At 39.4% G+C, this 21,638-nt stretch overlaps 1 protein-coding gene and 1 pseudogene across 1 annotated transcript in view; one reads left to right on the plus strand and one right to left on the minus strand.

Annotated features, from left to right (window-relative positions):
- Fhod3 (formin homology 2 domain containing 3) overlaps positions 1 to 21,638 on the minus strand; it is a 433,804-nt gene that overhangs the window by 331,310 nt on the left and 80,856 nt on the right. The gene's annotated exons all lie outside the window — the stretch shown is intronic.
- On the plus strand, positions 15,242 to 16,878 carry LOC104871964 (annotated as a pseudogene).

Here is a 21,638-nt window from a genome sequence, read left to right on the forward strand (position 1 = left end):
AAAAAAAAAAAAAAAACCTACTTCATATCCTAATTTTTAAGAATTACTCTTGAGAATAAAAAACTAGTATATGCTAAGTATAAACAATCAGCTAATGACAGTGGCTACAATAGTTTCTAATTTGGAATGATTTATCAACCATGTATCTATCACATTGTTATGTGATAATTTTCTTATTTCATCTATCAGTCATCCATTCATCCATCCACCTACCCATTTCACAAATACTGAATGTTTCAGGGTCTGAGACAGGACTAAGAGCATGGATATGTATAAAACAGCCTTGGTGTATGAAAACCCTTGAAAATCAGACACAGGAGTCAGGGGAGGCAACCCAGTGCACTAAATCCATGACAGCGAAATTGACAATGGTCTGGATTAGCAGAAAATGCAGGAACTAAATTTTGCCTGAGGAATTTGAAGATGTCTTGCTCAAACACAAACTAAATTTTTCAGGAAAGAAAAGATGACACCTTTGGGGAGCAGGAAGGGTGCTATTCTACCATGATATAAAACACAAACTAAAATTTTCAGGAAAGAAAAGATGATACCTTTCAGAAAAAGGAAGGATGCTATTCTACCTTACCATGATATAAAAATATACAGTGAGCACTGGGGTAGAGAGAGGAGGTGCTTGTAGGAATGACCAGGGGAAGTGCAGGGCACTGGCCACAACAGACATGCCAAGATTCATAGCATGCAGAGCGGAAAACAGGAAAAATGGTGGGGGTGTTTGTTTCATAGAAAAGAGGCAAGATCAGATCTGGTTTTCAGAAGAATCCCTATGCCAGTAGTGTGATCGTCTATGTCTTAGTTACCACATTTAGAATCTATGCCACCTATAGTCTGTGATTAATTGCTGTACAATTTGCTAATTCTTTTTCTCCTAAGAATAAGATCTCTTTATTCTAAAGTACATTTTTATCTTCATTAGGATCTATAGGAACATAATCACTTCTGTCTCAAAGTTCCCATATTTTTCTAGAAACTCAACTGGTCTTAATCACCTTTCTCATCACTGGGACAAAATATAGAACATCCACAACTTTGAGAAGTTAACTTTGGCTCATGGTCGCAGAGGTTTCAGTCCATAGTTGGCGGGCTCCAAGGCAGGGTGGCATGGCAGAGGGAGGATGAAAGGAAGATACATCCTTCCAGGCCACACCCTCAGTGACCCACCACCTTACAGGCTTCACAGTGCAACATAACATTTAGCTGACTCTCTGACAAGTATCACACCTCTAGATCCAATCGCCTTCCAAAAGCTATGTCTATGAGTGCAGGAAGTTTTAGGGGCACATCTAGATATAAACCATAACACATCTCAACTCAACGTGTGCCATTTTAATAATGGAAATAAAAGGCTTTTTCATTTGAAGAGAGCCATAGATTCAAATAAAAGATCAAAGCCATTTTGTCACTGTATGTCTTCACTTCTAAAAATAATTCCTACTTCATGGTTGGTGAGCAGTGGCTAAATAGCATCACTTATTAAGTGTGTAACTTTGGACACATTCTCTGAGTTTTATGGAAAACATAGATCATAAGAGAACAAACCTCCAGTGCATTATAAATATTAAATGAACAAATAAAATCGTATCACAAAGTCCAGATCCCAATTCGTCAGTATCTAATATAATATATACAAAGCAACCAGTCTAGTGCTTTAATGAGGTAGGAATCCAATAAATGTTAGTTCTTTTCTTCATGTACCTGTTGAAGCTTTCTGCTCCTTTAGGTATGTTTGGCTCCATTCAGTGTAGAGAGCTACCTTCCAAAGCAACCATGTGGTCAAAGGAGGGGGGCCCATTCATCCCCAGGCCCCATATCTCCTCATACTCTGCTGGCTCAAGTATCAATCCTAGTTATTTGTCACCTATACCTCTATCCCCTGTTTTAGAGAATCGGGACCAAGTCTTACTTGGTATCATCAGGACCTAGTGTCATGCTCTCAACACACGGAAGGATGCAGCCAAAATTCCAGGTTGTTTACTTACCAGTTGCATCATTCTAAGTTACTAAGCCTCTCTGTGTTTCAGTTTTCTTATTGAAAAGATGAGAAAATAACAGCACCTACCATGGAGCTCTTCTGTGAGGATGAAACTCAATAATGCACTCATAGTGCTTCACAGAGGGGCGGCGCAAATTTACATGCATAAATGTGTATGTTCATTGCTACAGTTGAAATGTGATCCCCAAAGTTAATGTGTTGAAAACATAATTTCTGACGCTACAGTATGGGGGAGGGGCAACCAGATAAGGGGTGATTACGTCATGAAGTCTCCGGCCTTATAAATGGATATTTTTATTTCAGGAGGAGGTTCACTATCAACTCATTAGATAAAAAAGCAAGTTTTGGCCTCTCTTGTTTTTGTGTCTTCCACCATAAGATGATGCAGCATTCAGGCCCTTGCCTGATACAGGTCTCTCAGCCTTGGACTTTCCAGCTCCTGGTACTATAACAAGTAAATTTCTTAATTTATAAATTAACCAGTCTGTATTATTCTGTATAGCAACACAAAACATACAAGACATGTATATGTCCCATAGTTTTAGCTAATCACTTATAGGTATACACTCAATACATGCTATATTAGTTTTCCCATTACTGGGATCAAATATTTGACACCTCTCATATAAAGGAGAAATTGTTATTTGGTTCATAGTTTCAGAGAATTCAGTCTGTGATACACTGGCACTGAGGCCTGAATGTCATGGTGGAAGGACACAGCATAACAAATCTGTTTAGTCCACGGTGGCAGGACACAGTGTAAGGACACAGTACCAGAGGGAGGGCCCAAGGACCAGATATTATCCAAGGTCACACCTACATTACCACCCGGACACACCAAGTGCGCTTTAATAATCTCTTCAGGAAGGCAGGGACAAGGGGAAAAAATGAGAACCAAGACTTGTCATGTAGAGGTACAAGATCCCAACAATGAATGTAACTGTACTGTATCCCTAAAATGTACCAATAAACTCAAAGCTGAAAAAAAATAATAATCTCTTCAGTGGATCCCAAGCCAATAAAGGTGACAGAGTTAAGGCTAATGGTCACACATGCCTTTTTAAGAACTTCAGTTAAAAGAAAAAAAAAATTTAGGTCCTTTCTAACAACTGATCAAAAATATTACCACTCTGAATTTCTTTTAAAGTTTTGATTTTTTTCTTTTGGAACAGGGGCTTGAACTTGGGTCCCTGTGCTTGTAATGCAGGTGGCAGAACCACTGAGCTAAATCCCCAGCCCTAAAGATTCTTTGTTATATATGTAGCACTTTTGGAGGCAAACACCACTTGTTAGGATTTTTCCTGTGCTCTTTACAAAGGGAACATACCCATAGTCACAGGTCTGTGCCATGCCATCCTCCTGATTGTTTTTACTTTTAATTGAATAAATTGTTACAGCCTAAAGTCCTCCTTGAATTCAAATGTTAGAAAGCTGTGTAACCACATCATGCAATTTTATTTCTGCCTATGTTATCCAAACAGGTGGCCATATCTACCAAACTCCATTGCTATACTATATCCCTCAACTGTAGTAATTCTTTGCTGTAATGAATCATTAATTTATAACAGAATAGGAGTAGAAGGCTGTTTTGCATAAAATATCAGATGACTCATTCATTCAACAAATATCTTCTGAGCCTCTGCTTTATGCCAGATGCTGCTCCAGGTGCTGGGGACACAATAGTGAGAGAAAGATTCAAAGGCCCTGTCCTTATGTATTGACACTGCAGCTGGGAGGGAGGACAAGACAATGAACCATAAACACAGTCATGTCCCATCGGGTCCACTAGAGCACAACACACACATTCCTTCAAATTACCATGTCATCACAAACCTCGCCATAAAAACAAGAGGGCCTATGGGAAAAGAAAAGAGAGCCCTAATAGAAATAGGAGCACAACTGTACACAGATGAAATAGTTAAATACTTAAATATGGCACTTTACTGTAAAAAATATCTGAAGTGTGCTTACAGAAGTGAGCACAGAAGTGCTGCTGCTTAGGAGCAGCTGTGGGGTAGTAGAAGGATCGTCAGAAGCAAGGCAGAGGTTGCAATGTCACACGTGGGTGGATGTGGCTCCAAAAGCCAGATGTGAACTGACAAAGCTGTTAGATGCTACAGAAGGGTGGTCGTGTGTATTTTGTATATTCCTCTTTGACTCAGTCCGTTTGGGTACAGAATTCTTACTCCCCTGCAAACAAAACCGCACAGCACATTAAAGCTGTTATGATCAAATTGTTCCCAAATATATCAGTCACTTTGGAACACATACGCTTTTTAAAAGCAAGTGTTACACCAAAGCAAGTGCATAATAGAAGGTGATTGCTACAGCTGGATAAGGGAAATTGTGAACGGGGATTTTTATTTAACTTTTTACTGAGCTATTCTCTACCTCTGTACTCATTCTATACCACTGTTTGTAAAAACCCATTTATGTATGAACTTTCAATCATTTCTCCTTCCTGTTCCCAGGCCATCTGGTGCTTTTTCTACCCTCACAATACACACCGTTGTCAATGGCCATTCAATGCTTTACCCACTGCATACATAAAGCCCTTCTATGGGGCTTTGAGGTACTGCTATTCATTATAAGAAGATTATATAATTTGATGTACTAAAATAGTAACAGTTTCATTTCTTTTACGGTTAAAATTTTTAAAGTTTTATTATCAGTAGTACATGTTTGCAATACATAATAACTGTATTTGTCATGGAGAGTTGGTATATGTATATAAAACATCTTAATTCTTTGTACTTCCCTTCCCCCCATCGGTAGATCCACCACTTCCCATCTATAAAGGCTCTAGCTCCCTGTTTCCTCCCATCTATCTTTTATTCTGCTCTTTAAATTATTTATACTTTGGGTTTCTCACAAAAAAGAAACCATGCAATATTTAACTTTATGTGTCTGATTTATTTCATTTAACCTATGTTCTCAAGTTGCACCCATTTTCCTACAAATGATTTAAATGTTAGCAGTTTCTTTTCTAATGCATACTGTCTCAATAAGATTAGTGACACGAACACATTTTAATCATCCACCTTCACTCTATTCTGCTGCTCTGTTTAGAAATTTTCATCAAGTTACCCTGAAAAAAACACTGGTAGATGGCCTTAGTTTTCACATTCCCCCAATGGTCAAAATGTGTTGAGATTATGTTAGCATTACACATACCTTGAGAACATCACTCAAATTCAATTCTGCTCATTTCTAATCAACTTCAGACTTGCTCATTCCTTACTCCAACCCATTTTGGTTTTTTTTTAATTGAGTTTATTGGTACATTTTAGGTATACAGTACAGTTACACTCATTGTTAGGATCTTGTACCTTTACACGACAGGTCTTGGTTCTCATTTTTTTCCCCTTGTCCCTGCCCTCCCTTCACCCTTCCTCCCCTCCCCATTTACAATCACTTTATTTCCATCTTTTCATTATCTCACATTTTTTTTATTTTCCCTTATTACCTTTCCCCTACCCATCCCACCTTCCCTACACCTTTAGACCTTTTCTTCCCATTTCACAATATCAGTTATCTCATTAGGATCTTATGTACTATTACAGTTTATTCACCAGAGAAACTATTCGGTATTCACAGATGTGTGACTTATTTATTTCACTTAGGAGTATATCCTCAATATGTATCCATTTTCCTATGAATGAATCTAACCCACTTTGATCTCCAACAAGATTCCAGAATCGTAATCACAGTTTAAAATCATAAATATTAGATTTTCTGTCATAAACATGCACTGCTTTTATCTGGGGGGAAAGAGTCATTGCTTAAATTTTAAAATTCATAGAAGGAAGGATCTGAACATGTGGAAGAAAAGTTGGGTAGGGGAATTGAGGAGTGATATGCGTGCCTCAGCCCAGAAGCTGAGCTTTAAAGCAAGGAATGGTTGGGTCAAGAGAGACCCAAGAAGAGGAAAACAAGAGGCTTCCTCAGCTCTATTTCTTGCCATTCCTTAGCCTACTGTGTTAGCTACTTTTCACCCATCACTGAGACAAAATACCCGACATCCAAAGTTAAAGAACAACCCATGATAAATACAATCATTATTTGGCTTGCAGTTTATTGAGTCCATAGTTGTCTGGTTCCAAGCCAGGATGGCAGAGGGGCAACAGTTCATGGTGACGGAGGACAGCAAAAGCAACACTGTCTCTCTGCCCCAGGAACTACGGGGATTAGGATGGTGCCAAACCAATCCATGTACTGGTTTAGGAATCACACACCCTTAATCCTAGCATCACACTCTCTAGATTCAGCTACCATATGAGGTTTTGGGGGGATATCTAGACCCAAACTATAACACCTACTAACTGTTGCTTGGTGGTTTTGTTTCTCATATTAAGATGAAAATGTTAAATTATTTCTGCTCAGTTTCAAAAATACTAAAATGTAAGCTGATTGCTCATCTTCCTAATACATACTTCTTATATATCTGCTAACAGCTTCCATTAGGGTTAATCTCACTAGATTTATCAAAGTCTTTCTGAGGGACACTAGTCTATGTCTTCTAATCTGAATGGGATTCTGCATCTCTCAAGGTTTTCTGAGCCAGGATTGCTGTTAGGCATTAGACAAGGGTTACCCCTCTGGTCACACTGCATTGGGTGGGTGCCCTTAGACAGGTACAATACAACTACCCAGGGTGGGCCTGTCTTACCTGCTCCTGAGACGCAACAGATCCTTCACACCACAGGGAAACACTGTTGCATTCTAAAAGGTTTCGTACTGGCACATAGAACATGGCTTTTACACCATTATTTGGAGCCCCAAGAGATATTCCAACACATTCATATGGATCATAAATTGGCTGGTAGAAAAATACAATCCCTCTAGAAGAGACTTTGGTAATATCTATTAGTACTCTAAGTGTACATGGATCATTTGATCCAGCAATCCCTCTCCCTAGAATTTATCCAACAGAAAACTTGCATGTGTGCAAAAGGGCAGCTGGTATCTCTCTATATGAGCACGGCACTGGCCCCAATACACACACACACACACACACACACACACAAACACATGCACACACACTCCCTGAAATCCATGGATGTCCAGTTCCTTATCATAAAATGATATAGTATTTGCACAGAGCTTAACATCTCAAATTATTATAGTATCTAATACAATAAGAACAGTTATAGTAATGTATTGTTTAGAGAGTAATGACAAAGAAAAAAGTCTGTACATGTTTAGTACAGATGTGTTTTTCTTTTTCAAATATTTTGGATCCACAGCTGGTTGGATTTGGGGGATAGGATCTAGTGCACAGAGCCAATTGTATATAAAAAACTTACTTCCAGCATTTGCTCACCATGGCCAAGGGTAGACAACATATTACCTATCCATAAATAGGAGATAGATTAAGTAAAGATTCTCATATACCTGTAGTTAAATATTATACTGTTAAAGAACAAATAAGAAGCTCTTTATTTACTAATATGGAAGAAGTCCCCAAGAAATATTAAGTGCATATGTTACCTTTTTTTTAAAAGAGGAAGTTATATGGTGACTTTTTTCTTCATCTATAAAAACATGAAATTAACACAATTTTTACAAACGATGGCCAATTGGGAAGTTTGGGGAAGAAAGTAGAGAGCAAAGGTAAGAGAGAATAAGAGGATGAGGTTGTTTACTGCAAATCTTTATACTTTTCAAAGCTGCATCTATGTAGATGTGCCACCTTTTCAAAAAATTAAATGCAGAGTTAATATCTTTTTAAAATTAGAATAAATAGGGTTGGGGATTTGGCTCAGTGGTTCCGCAACCTGCCTCGCAAGCACAAGGTCCCAAGTTCAATCCCTGGTACCAAAAATAAAAAAATAAAATTAGAATAAATAAACCAGTGTGGTGGCACATGCCTGTAATCCCAGTGTTCAGGAGGTTGAGGCAAGAGGATCACCATGAGTTCAAGGCCAACTTGAATTATATTGTGAGACTCCATCTCAAAAAAACAAAACAAAATTAGAATAATGTACACATTGTTTAAGCACCAACCCTCCACCACAAGTCATGGTTGTACACAAGTCTAGGAAAGAGGGCTCTGGGATTGAATGTGTCCTCTCCCAAGCTCTGTTCTAGCTCATGGTCTCCCCACTCATTCCCACGCTGACTCCTTTGCCATTCCCTTTCTTCAGACTGCCTGTCCATACAGGTGCTCCCAGCCTGGAACCAGCAGAAACCTGCTGTCATCTATAATTGGCCTGCAACCTGAAACTGCTACAAAAACTCCTAGCCAGCCCCAGTGGACATCAAGGTTGCAAGTCACTGTTGTTTCCTGATTGACTGCAGATTCTTAAAAATCTGCCAGCGTCCCCCCTGAATTCAGCTACCTTTATGTCTAGCAGTACATGATACCTTTATTGCTTTGAAACACTTTCTGAAGAAAAAAAAAAGTGAAGCCAGTCACCATTTCACGGACTGTTTTCCTCATTCTAGCACTTAATCCATACCAAAAAAAAAAAACCTAATCACTGCAGCCTGGTTTCAGGTTCCAAGGTTTAAGGCCTTTGAAATACCAACACCACAAACTTGTTGTTCAACCAATGTGAAGTTTTTAGAGCCAACTAACTTTATAAGAATCAGAACCATATTATAAAGAAGGCTATCCAGGCACCTCTTTGAGGACTGCTTGAGTAAATATTTGAAAATTCAAAAGTAGATCTTTTATGTTGCCTAGGCATAACAGTTAGAGTTAGTTCATTTGTGTGTATAACCTCACATACAAATATCACATGGGAGTTAACTCAAACTTTCATTTTTAATGTTTTAAATTTTTAAAAATGCCTAGGACTACTTTGTTTATTAGCTTATTACCAGAATAAGGACAACTTGACCATTTTCAACCTTAGTGGACACAAAAACCCACCAAAGAGCCCAAGTGCCAGTGTTAAAAAGACCTACGATACTGCCTATCTTGATAGCTATTACCAGACTTTGGCCCAGCATCTGACTGAGTCATGGCCATATTTAACTCACCATTTGTCTCCTGGGTGAAAAAAAAGAGTGGGGGTAAAATACTGATAAACACTAAAACCTCCAGTACAACTGAATTCAATAGCTAAATAAAATTCCAGCAAGAGATGTTGTCATTTACTACTATTCAAATCATAAGACTTCCTCACTATTCTGTACTGCCACCAGCCAGGCAGACCCCGACAGTCATGAGGTGTTGGAATGAGCAAATAACTGATCAAGCATCTAAGCTAATCATAGATAAGATAAAGGACACAAGCCAAACTCCTGCCTAGCCTTTTTCTTTAAGCTGGTTCTTAGTTTAAGCAAAAACTGCTTTTTAAAAAACACTACAATATGGGAGTGAGAGCTATTTAACACCAATTTCTAGCTAGTGTCCTTCAAGGGCTAATTATAAAACCAGTTGCCCTGAGCTGACCAGGGATAGCCCCAAGTCAAACTGACCATTAACTTATTTAACAGATGGGTCCCACTTTCCCCTGAGAGTCCACATGGCCACACTCCTGAGACAGCACACAGACCAGCACATCACTACACATAAGCAGGCTCTGACTTCACCTAACAATTTTTCCTGGGGTACAGCCACGCCAGGGAATAGAGATGCCATTCTGGAATGGCTTGTGTCATACAGATCATTTCCTAAGTGCTCGCTGCTGGCTGGCTCATGACTCCAAGGTTGTGTATCTCCGGCTACATGATGCCCGGCTGCATCTGATATTCACAGACTATACTCTGAAACTGTAGACCTTCTCTTTTCCAGTGTACACCATCAATTACTCCAATACTGACATGTGCCTGGCACTGTCACGGAGGACTGAGAGAGAGTGTAGACAGATCAGTATAAATCCACCACAACTGGAAGGAATTCCCAGGGCCCACAGCCCCCCTTCTGGCCTCAACAGTCAAAGAGAAGCTCATTTTCTTAAGGTAGTTGAGCCTAGGAAGAGACACAAGTGTTTATCAAGTGTAATTTAACATGGTAGTCCATTGGTAGCCATCAATGCTTCCAAAAGTCATAGAGGCCAACAACTTCTGAAAAGAGGCACCCTTTCTCAGCCCTATTTTTAGGTCTTCCACATTAGTAGGCTCCTTCCATGGCTCAATCATCTGCTCTTCTTGATATAGAAAAAAACATGAAAGGCAGTGTATCCCTTCCCCTCAGCCCTGTTCCCTCTGACCACGTTACCACACACCAATTCACTGGCCCAGGAAGCCCTCCTATCTCGGGGTCCATCAGAACCACCACTATTTATAAATGTCCCACCTGTCGGCTGCTTGGTCACATAAAAGAGCACAGGTTACCCCTAATCTAGCATCCACACAGATGCAGGTTTTCCTTCTACATCTGCTCTTCCTGTAAATCAAAAAGTTACAAGTAACAAGTTGTTGCGAGGTTCCTATTGAATATCAGCATTCTTTCCTTCTGTGGTTTATGTCAATTTATGAAAACATGTGTGAAGCATCTGCCTTTTTATTTAAACAGAACGCAAGATCTCAGATTGCTGTGTTGTGGCATTTTATGTACAACCCCAACAGCTAAATTAAGAGCTCCATCCCTGGGAGGGGCACACTAGAGTTGGGTCACTACAGCTGCCCTGGCCACCAGCTGTCCAGGAGGCCTCCACTCGAACCCAAGTGGGGACAGAACAGCGCCAAAGAGTTCAGGAAAAGAGTGCTAGATCCTCACAACTGCACGGCTGGACAATCAGACTCGACAACAACCTTTAGGTAAGGAGAAGACAGAAAAATATAATTATCTGTGAATCCCTCTGACAACATCCAATTTTATTTCATAACATTTTCCTCACATTTGATACTGGGTAAGAATTTAATGTGTTTACAGCCAGATTTGCAAAACAAACAGACTTTAGTTTTCACATTGTAAGTTTTATTAGCACCCAAGCTGCCTTTTCTACCCTTCCTTCCTACCCCACGAACACTGGAGTTTCCCTCTCCTGCCACCATGTCAGTCCCACTCATAAATGTGAAATTCCCACTCAGCAAGAAAAATTCAGATTCTCATACAAAGGCCAAAGGCACCATGTACCACAGTAAAAATCAAGCAACTGCCACACGCCTTCCACACTCACTTCATGACAAATTCATCTCCCCATCACCTCAGTTCCACAGTACTGCTCTGCAGCCTTCAATGCTCCAATTCTTGATGACGGACAAAGTACTCGGGTTAATGTGGAATAGCTTCAAACCCTGATTGCAAAAGCAACACATGTGCTTCCTATAAAACTATTATAGAAAATAAATCATTTTATTTAAACCTCCACTCTTAAAGTTTTTGCTTAGAACTGGGCATTCTAAATGCTCATTTCTGTAAAATTCCTTTTGAGAGAACATGAAAATGTGAAACTTCTAGGACATTCTATGCTCTGAGATAGCTACCTCTCTGCTCTGAACATAACCAGACACAGGTGTGTTGGTCTAAACAGACGGAAGCCACTGCATTTCCAAAAGCCAACAGCAAACCATCTAAAGGAGCAAGAGTCCTGGTAAATCATTGAGGAGTAAACACAAGGGTCAGTTTTTGTGAAAAGATGAAGAACTGATTCCACCTTATAGATACAAATTATATAAATTCGTATTCCTAAAGCTCTTCCTTTTTCTTTGGAAGTAAATTTCTTGAATTAGTGATAACCATTCTTTTTGAAAGAGCCCCATGCAATCTCTCCCCACCAAATTCAAAGACAGTAAATAATATTTGATTAGATGCATTTCAAAGAAATGAAAATTTGGTAAAAAAAGTTAATGCCAATATTATTATCTTCTCTAAGGCCAGTTCACTTATTGACTGGATTGCTTTCCAACTATCTGGAGAGAGGATGCCAGGTAAAAAAGTTTCCATACGTGTTATCTTCCTTTCTTTACAGTCTATCACTAACTCAGAAATATACTGAAGCGCAATCTAAAAGACAAAGTGCACAATTACAGAGAGGTTTTTGCAGTCTATGATATCATGAAGTAAATATTTAAGTACACACACATATTCATCCTGGTTCCCTCTTATATCTCTCTTCCCAGGAGGATGGGGTGAATAAAAGAGTTTTAAAAACACTCTTTAAGGCAGGGAACTTAGCTCAGTGGCACCTCACATGCCTCGCAAGCACAAGGTCCTGAATTCAATCCCTGGTACCAAAAATATAAAAATAAATAAATAAAATACTCTTTAATGCTGAACTACCTCTTCACAGACAAGAGTAAGCTGGACCAGTCACATTCACCTGGAGACAGGAGGTAGCTGGGGTGCAGTGGCTTGGCTACTTTGGGCAGCAGGGAGATCACCAGAAAGCGGGAGGATGCTGGGTGAGCAGGAGGTGGGGCTCATGCACAGTCCTGAAGACTCATAGGTGGTCTGAAAGGGAAAGGCAGTGCATGTGTTTGGCTTTTAAAGGTTTCAAGGGACAGAATGACCCAGTGCAGCAAATTAGATGCATTTCAAGGAACATGCATTTCAGGAAGATTGGTGATGGACGAAGGGCTGGCACAGAGTTCCTGGAAGGAAAGGGAACACACAGAGAGCACTACCAAAGAAGTGCCAGGAGCCCAATTTTAGGTAAAGCAGCAACTACAAGGAAGAGAGGGCTCTTGGAAAAAACTTCACAAGTCAAAATGTTAATGCCAAGATATGACAGACCAAACAAAGTAAGTACAGTTAACCAAATAGTTGTTGAAGAAGGTGGACTAATGAGCAGATGATGTCTCCCTTGGTCAGCTATGTCTGGGGCACAAGACAGAGATCCAGGATGTGAGAAAAGATGTCCTGAATGGAGGTCAAGGACTCTTCACACTTCCTAAGTAATGTCCAGGTTGCTTTTGCATATCTCAGTGTAATCACACATAGTTTAAAAAATGAGCCAGATGTAAGGTGCACGCCTATCATCTCAGCATTTGAGAGGCTGAGGTAGGAGGATTTCTGTGAGTTTGAGGTTAGCCTGGGCCAGCTAGTGAGTTCAAGGCCAGCCTGAACTATGAAGAGTGAGAGCCTGTCTCAAAAAAAAGACACTTATGTACCTGATACTCAGATACAGATATTTAATGTGCTTAAAATGTTTTAATATGAATTTATTTCCAGCTGATTCACAAGTTTAAATTTATGGAAGGCAAAGAACAGAGAGTTTAGATTATCAAAGTTCATCAAAGAGAAGAGATTCCATATCTCTTTCACCCAATTCATAGTGTGAAAGAAAAAATAACCCTATGCAGTTTCAGAAAAAGAACAACTTGTCAATGGAACAAGAATGTCTGTGTGAAATTAGGAATATAAAATAAAATATAGGCCAAAGCTGACTACTTCTTTTAGTATTTGAAAAAACATGCTGATGATTTTAATCCTACTGGAAATGGCTTACAATATCACTTGGGTTTCTGCTAAATATAGATTTATTACAGTCTGGTAAACTTTAAAACATCCACCAATTAGGTATTTATTGCTTGAATAAAACAGTTCAGATGAAATAAAGCTGAAAAGGGGCCCATTTGTTCTCTGTAACAGACTGAATTGTATAATTTGAATTTTAACAATGTCTGGATAAATCTTTGCACATTAACAGGCTTTGTAAAATTTTCCTTTGCTTTTCTATATTCTTTTCTCCCCTTTCCATTGTCTTCTCACAGCCTAATCAATCCTTACCTACAGTCCAACTTTTTTTTTCTTGCCACCATCCTATCTCAGTAGTCTCATTGCTCCCTAAATGGATTTTTTTGATTTCTTGCAAACTAATGAATGAGATCATGAACCCTCTATAGATGCATATATGCAAAGTAAGAGTCAACAGGCATCAAGAAAGGGCCCTTTCTCTGTGGAAATGAACACACAGATAGGAACACACACTGCAGGCTGACTCACTGTTATTCTCTACTTGCCATGGCCATAAGGAACCAGCCCACCTCAGCCTGTGCCACTCACAATGAAAAATGGGAACTCTGCAGAGCCCTCATTCCTCTCCTGAAACTGGAGGGTTTTCTGGGCAAGGGGCTCAGAAACAGAGGCTTCCAGCACCCTGCAGTCCCTGCTCCCTTATCATCATGTCTTTCTGTTGGCCAGGCCTTTAGCTACTCTGGTGTCCATGTCTTGGCTAACAGAATGACCCGGAAGCAGAGGTTCATCCTACCCACTTACAGAGGGTACACCGGAAGTCCTCAGGCCCACATGAGCTCCTCCTGAGCCCTGTACTGACACCACCAGCCAACATCTTCCATCTGTACTCAGTGAGCCATTGTTTCTCCATGTTGAACCCTCTGCCACATCTGTTAGGTAGTTAGGGTTAGGTTAGGTAGCTCTGAAACCTACTGGATGCAGCTCATACAATGTGCTCAAAAAACAGTGAGAGTAGTAGCTGCCACTGTCACCTCTTTGATCTCATCACAGGAAGGAATGAGGAGCCACTGGCTTATCTCCCAAGGCCCAGCACATGACTGGTACTAGTGAATGACTACGGGGGAGTTGACATGGTTGGACAAGTGGCTGCAGGAAGGCAGAGGCTCCTCTGGCCCTGGGATGTGGAACCTCCTTGGTATTCTTGTTGCCACCTTCAGCTCTGGAATTCACTCTGAAAAATACAACAGTGAGTAGAAATGCATGGTCCACGCTTATGTGAGCTTTTACACCCTGGAAGGAATAACAAAAACGCAAACAGATGTGTCTCTTGAGGTCAGGATTTTGTTCTCAATCTTTAAGAGGACTTTTATGTAAATGAACATAACTTTCTTAGTCTTAAAAAAGGAACAACTCACTTCAACTGCTCTTTGAACAGCTGAGATCACAGACACCCATGTAGCTACTCCTGTGCTTAGCATACAATAGATTCTCAAGAATTTAGTGACCTTCCCTTCCAAACTCTGCTTGTCTCTAACAATTGTCTAGTGTGCAAATTAAGACAGAAATGCTAAACATGTTCAGCTACATAAATAGAAAGCCTCATGTACTCCTTTGAAATTCATTTATAAGCTCAACTTACAATAGTTTTGAAAATGAAATTTTTTTAATTATATAAGCAAATTCATAGAAAATGAAGACTATAAATTGCAGGGGCTTGACTGCACAAGAAATAGTATGAAAAATCAACAAATGGGATAACTGCAAATTAAAAAGATTCTGCACAACAAGAGAAACAACCCACAGAGTGAAGAGACAATCTATGAGAAAAACTTTTGCCAGCAGTTCAAGACAGAAGATGAATATCTAGAATATATAAAGAACTAAAAATTACACACCCTCAAAGATCCAATCAAAACATGGACAAGTAAAATGGCTGATAAATACATGACAAAAGGTTCATCATCTTTGGTCATTAGAGAAATGCAAATGAAAACCACACTAGGATTTCATCCTACTCCAGAAAGAATGTCTATCATGAAGAAATCAAATAATAGCACATGCTAGTGAGGCTTCAGGAAAAAATAAACTCTTTTATATTGTTGGTGGAAAAGTAAACTACTGCAACCACTACGGAAATCAGTATGGAGATGCCTCACAAAACTGAGACTAGAAATTCCATTTAAGCTAGCTATTCCCCTTTTTGATATCTTCACAAAAGAGACTGAAGTCATTGTATCACAGTGATATATGCATACCTGTGTTTATAACAGTACAATTCATAATAGTTAAATCTTGAAAGCAGCTTCTATATTCATCAACAGATGCACACTAAAGAAAATATGAATTTTTACACTATGGAGTCATACTCTGCCATAAAGAAGGATAAATGAGTTATTTGTGGGAAAATGAATGCTCCTTGAGATCATAATATTAAGTGACACAAATCAGACACACGAGCTTAAATATTACACGGTTTCTCTTATCTGAGAAAACTAAAATATAAAGAAGTAGCAAAATAAAGGATAGGCAGAAAGAAGTATGAAGATAGATCTTTCTTATATGGGAAAGGGATTAAGATAAAAGGCGGGGGAAGGGGCTGAAAATAAGAAGTGTCATGTACATGTACCAACTTCCCATAAGCGTAATCATTATGATTGGAAACATGTACTATTAAAAATTAAAAAGTGAAAAAAGTTACAGGAGCTGGGATAAAGGGACAGTGATGAGTTATTACTTAATAATTGCAGAGTTTCTGTTTGGGAACATGAAAAAGATTTTGGAAATACTTTTTGGCTACAGAGGACTGTTAACATAATTAATACCACTAATGTGTATACTTTAGAGTGCTTGAAATGGCAAATTTCATGTTACACATATTTTACAACACTAAGAATACCTTTTAACTTAATTATATGCACAGCATTAGGAGTTCTAGAGAATAAGGGAAGTATAAGTATTTTGAAAACTGGAAATGGTGAGCCTTAGCACTTGCCAAGAACAAAAGACATACATTGAGGCTACCTAACATTATTGGTGCATCTATGCTTGCTAAAAAGAGGCCTGGTGTGGGTCAGCAAACCTTGACCCAGGAAGCAGCTTACCATCCACGAAGCAGCAGCCCCGGCCATGGTAAAGCTCCCTGAACCATTCAGCATATCTGGCCTCTGTGCACAGCCACAAATTCTAGAACCATACATCACGCTCTGAACATTTCCTACTCAGGACATATTAAAGAAGCCCCTGGGCCTGTTACAAAGCCACCAACTCCAAGTACAAGCAGTTCCAGAGGTACTTGGAGAAGACGGGATACTGGACATGCTGACCAAGGTGTTGGTAGCCTTATATGAAGAACCAGAGAAACCTAATAGTGCTTTGGATTTTTTAAAGCATCACTTAGGAGCTGCTACCCCCAGAAAATTCAGGAATTGAGCTGCTTTGCCTAGAATTGGCAGAAATGAAAGACAAATATGAAGCCACTGTAGAAGAAAATAAAAAACTGAAAGCAAAGCTTGCGCAGAATGAACCAACTCAGGAGGAGAAGCGTGCTGAATAAGATTGTTCTCAGAGGAAAAGACATTGAAAAATGGTTTGGTATGACTGGAATAGTTTGCATAATATATAATCCTTTCTGAAAAGATGCTATAAAACTTTTAATGTTAAATTCACCTATAAATTTTAAATGTTATAAACACAAACACTTAGAATCACCAATAAAAACTCAATATAACTTTCTTTGGGTCTTAAAGCAGGAGAAATCAAAGTAAATCCTGAAGGAAACCTAAACAGCCATCTAATTCATTTAAAGATTTTCTATTTATTAGTCTGATTAGAAGTAATAGTACTGGTTGTATTTTACCCAAGGAGGTTTAGCATGGAGCTGTTCCTTGGTTTAAGTTCAGGATATTAGCACAGGTACAATCATGCATTACAATGAAGATGAGTGTTTATAGTCCCTGTAGGCAACTGGAAAAATCTGTGTGATACACACAATGCTTTTGCACGGGTTCCCATGAATTTTCTGCTCTTGTTTATATAATGCAGAACAAGTAACTCTTCTTTGCCATCACTTTGCCTTAGATAACTACGTGTGTGCCAGTTTGAACTCTGACACCACTTTTTCTTCTATGTAATCGTGCCCTATCTGATAATGTTGTCTCGCTTTGCTATGTACTTTGGCAGGTCCTAGTTGCTTATTAGCCTTTGTGTGTTGTTCATTCTGCTTAATAATGCAGATTCCGATTATAATTTATGTAACTTTAAACAGGATCTCACTGTTACCCTGCCTTACTTAGTTGCTCAGTTAGTACAGACAGAGGTAATATAATGTTCTGGGTTCATGCACGAGCTGGGGTGAGAAGGGGACTGAGCATTTATCATGGACAATTACAGTTTATGGGTATAATCATATAGTCCTTTTTTCCCCTCAAAGTATTTTTCTAGCCTTGAATTCATTTTACCTTCACTATTCCTGTGAAGTAGGTGGGGAATATATGAGGGGAGGCTGGGTGCTAAATTTTTAGGCCAAAGACTGATACTAATACAAATTATTTGCTAACTGTATAACTTGGGTCACATCAGTTATCCGCTCTGAGATTTACTTTCCTCATCTTAAATGAGAAGAACACCTATGCTGCCTACCTCACAGGGTTGTTGGAAGGGTCAAGTGAGAATGTACATGAAAGCTTTATAAATGGTAAATCACTTACGTTCTTGTTTTTTTTTTTTAAAGGCCCCTGGAAGGAGGACCCAGTCCCCCTATGTGCAGAGCAGAGGTAGAGCCAAACATCTGTAGCCAGGTGCTGTGAACCATGGAATTAGCTCCTTCCACCCCAGGTGAGAGGAGAGTGGCTGACTGCCCAGCACCACTGCACCTTTAGGTCAGGTCTCCCAAACACAAGCTGACAACAATGCCCATCACCTGTTGGAAAAGTGAAGGAATGGTCTGGTTCTTTGGCAAGACTCTGATGGATACTGCTGAAAACAAGGTAAATGCTTCCAGGAAAGATGTGCTCTCTGCTACTGGATTTACCCACTTCCAGCTCTTTTAGATCTCTTTCATGGAGGTTGACCTGGTGGGCAGTGGCCCTGGCCAGGCCACAGGGACACCCTCACAGTATGTTTCCAGGAAGATGAAGAAATCCAATACCCATACTATTCATTCATTTTTACTTATTGGCTTTTTGCTCTTTTCACTACTACACTTCTCTATCTAACCAACATTTTTTTTAAAAAAAATCTTCATCTCATTCAATAGCAGATCTCTTCCAATCAAAACAAAACCCTACAATAACTACAGGCAAAGGTATTTTGACTTGTATAAAATTTCTTAAATTCTTTTCTTTACCTTAAACTTTGCTTTAGGGAAAAATAAGCTCATGTGGGTGACTCTTCCAGAATCATTTTGAACCATATATGGCAAATGTGTCTGGAGATCTTTCCACAACAGACAACTTCCCCAGCTGTACAAGAATGAATCTCATTTAATACTCATCACTTGTCAATCACCCCGACTTTTAAGCGTGTGCATTTCAGCAATATGTTTTGGAAGTACTGAGGGCTGAACCAGAGTCCTTGCACTGAGCTACACCCCCAGCCCACCCCTCTTCCTTAAATTTGAGACAATCTGGCCAAATCACTGAGTTGCTCTGAGAGGAGTTTATGATTCTCTTGCCTCAGCCTCTGAGAATGCTAGGATTACAGGAATGTGCCACCACTGCACCCAGTTTATTTTTGTTTAAAAATGGTATCTCCTGGTTCCTTTAAAGTATGCCATATTTCTGAAAATTTTAGTTCAGCTACTAGAACTTAAGGAGTTTTTATTTTCTAGGAAAGTAGCTATTTCTCCAATTGCTCTTCAACTGCAGATGTAACACACATAGAGGAAGGCCTTGCACTTGCACAGATACCCTTACACTTGCTCTAAAAGTACTAAAGAAAAGGTACTGAGTTTGAGGAGGTTTTATGTTCCCTGCTACTCACCCCTTAAGGCAGTGGCCCTGAGCACTATTAACACACTCACATATATCCCTCCTGTTATCCACAAGGGGTAGAGGGTGGGGAAGAACAGTCATGATTAAAATTAGGAAAGCACAGAGCACACTTTATGTGGGATCTCAAATCCTACTCACCACTCGGATGATCCATTTGTCGCCCTGCAGATGGCCCACCAGGACGAAGTCTATTTTAGGAGTGTCTGGTGGGGATGAGAGAGGCCAAAGGAACAGCCATAGCCTGAGACAGGCTACCCAAAGGGTAGCAAATCTATCTTGCAATGGCCAAATGGTGGCTTTGTTTTAGGACCAAGGCAGAAGAGTGTCAAATGGCATTGGAATAAATTAGGGTGCTCTCTTACCGGGGAAAAGGAACTAGAATCTGGGTTTCTCTCCTTTTCTAAAAATAAACAACTGCAGCATTCTCCTGGTGGTAGAAGTAAATCTATGAAGTAACTGCTGTTTTGTGCTCCAAACATTTTAAATGTGGGCACTCCATACATATGGACAAAAAGCAAAACCAAGTGGGTCAATAAATACTATAGGAAACAGCAAGTAAGATAAAAATCGACCATTGAAAAACAGAAACAAAATGCTATCAAGAGGCCAGACCTCTGGATCTTTAAGAACTAGAATGCAACAATAAATCTTTTATAAATTTTAGTCCCAAATACAGACAGGTAAATATGAAATCAATGGACTCCTCATTCATTATCATTAGTAACAAATGATAACCTCTAATAAATTATATTTGTCCCAAGGAAATTTACCAAAGCACTTAAGTTTTTTAAGTGAAACCTAAAATGTTTATTATTTCACCAAAAAAATGTGAAGAAAATCTTTAAACAAATGGTGCTACAACTGAATCTCCATACACAAAAAATATTAAATTGGACCCTTACCACATGCAAAAAATATTAAGTTAGAGCTCACATACTAAGCAAAAACTGACTCAAAGGATCAAAGACCTAAACGTAAGAGCTGAAATAATAATACTCTTATTGAAAAACATAAAAGTAAACCTTCCTTACCTTTGCTAAGGCAATGGTTCTTAGATATGATACCAAAATTACAGACAATAAAAAATGTTGGCAAGAATATGGAAAAATTAGAATTCTCATATATTCCTTGTAAAAATAAAAATTGGGACAGCTGCTTTAGAAAACAGTGGCAGTTTCTTAAAATGCCAAACATGGAATTACTGTATTATATGCCCTAAGAATTCCACTCTAGGTAAATATATAAGATAAATGAACATATGTACACAAAAACTTGTTTATGACAGTTCATGCTAGCATTGTTCATAAATATACAGTACATCGGCTGGTGAATGGATAAACAAAATGTGGTATATCCATACAAAGAAATATTAGGTGAATCACAAAAAGGGATGAAGTGTGGACAAATGCTACAGCATAAATGAACCTAAAAATCATGAAAAGTGAAAGAAGCTATATACAAAAGGCAACGTGGTAGTGATTCTTTTCATAACAAAACATAAATGCACAAATCTATAAAGTAGATTAATGGTTGGCATAGATTAGGGAAGTTGGAGAAAAATAGGGAGTGGCTGCCAATGGGTATAATGCTTCTACTGAGGGTGATGAAAAATGCCCTACAATCATAGTGATGGTTGCACAACTCTGCGACTATACTAAAAACTACTGGATTGAATACTTTGAGGTGAATGAATTGTACCATATGTGTTGGCTCATTCATAGGTGTTACTTGGAATGGGAGTTGGGTAGGCAGCAACAGGCACTGGCATAGCCAAGGAGTTGGCAGGAAAGAGCCAGGGATAGACATACAGGAATCTGGCCAGGGCTGGATGGCATCCATCATGAGGAAGACCGGGGATGTCCACAATCCAAGGAGCAAAGCCCAGAGCAGGTGGTGGATCATTTCCATGGGGCTCTTGGGCCTCATGACTCAGCCATTAAAGGGACGTATTTATGGATTTTGTAAATAAGAACTACATGAGATGACTCAGGAAAATGGTCATGACGGCAGTGATTTGACCAGGTGACAGAGCAATTAATTATCTCTGGGAGGGGCCCCTAAACACTTTGCTCACTCCCCCTACTATAGTTTTGGTAACTGGAAATGAAAACAAGAGTAGCCCTGAGTAGGAAAATGAAAGGTGAGCAGAGACTGAGAGGGAAACCAGAAGATAGGAAACTCATCACTGACCCCATGACCCAGGCAGATGCTGCACTTCTGCCCTTGCCAAATGTGTTGTGCAAAGCACTGGACTCATACATGACCTCATCCCACAACAAGCACACACATGTGCATTTAGCCAGTGTTTACTGTGGGTGGGTGG

This window comes from Fukomys damarensis, unplaced genomic scaffold, assembly GCF_012274545.1.
Source record: "Fukomys damarensis isolate Sample0158 unplaced genomic scaffold, DMR_v1.0_HiC HiC_scaffold_30, whole genome shotgun sequence".
In the NCBI taxonomy this organism is placed as follows: Eukaryota; Metazoa; Chordata; class Mammalia; order Rodentia; family Bathyergidae; genus Fukomys; species Fukomys damarensis.